Here is a 331-nt window from a genome sequence, read left to right on the forward strand (position 1 = left end):
ATGAGTTTTGGTACCTTTATGTGGTATGTTGGGAGAGGATGGATGTTGAGTTGCAGGCTGCGGCACCAGGTGATGCTCTTACATGCCTACCGCTGAATACACGCCCACCGTGGGGTACCATGAAGGGGCGTTATTTGTGCACTGAGAACACCATGCAGCATGACTGTGAGTTGCTCATTCTGTGCTGCTATTTGGGCAGCACTGCCCATTTATTTATATGTAGATTTTAAACACTGTTGTTGGCAGGTTGGTTTAAGGGACAAAACTTTTAAGTGTTAAAGCCACCTCTGCAATTGATTGGACTTTTAATTTTTTCCCCCATAAACCAAAT

Source organism: Carlito syrichta, unplaced genomic scaffold (genome assembly GCF_000164805.1).
Source record: "Carlito syrichta isolate Samal-C Ts95f unplaced genomic scaffold, Tarsius_syrichta-2.0.1 Scaffold309642, whole genome shotgun sequence".
NCBI lineage: Eukaryota > Metazoa > Chordata > Mammalia > Primates > Tarsiidae > Carlito > Carlito syrichta.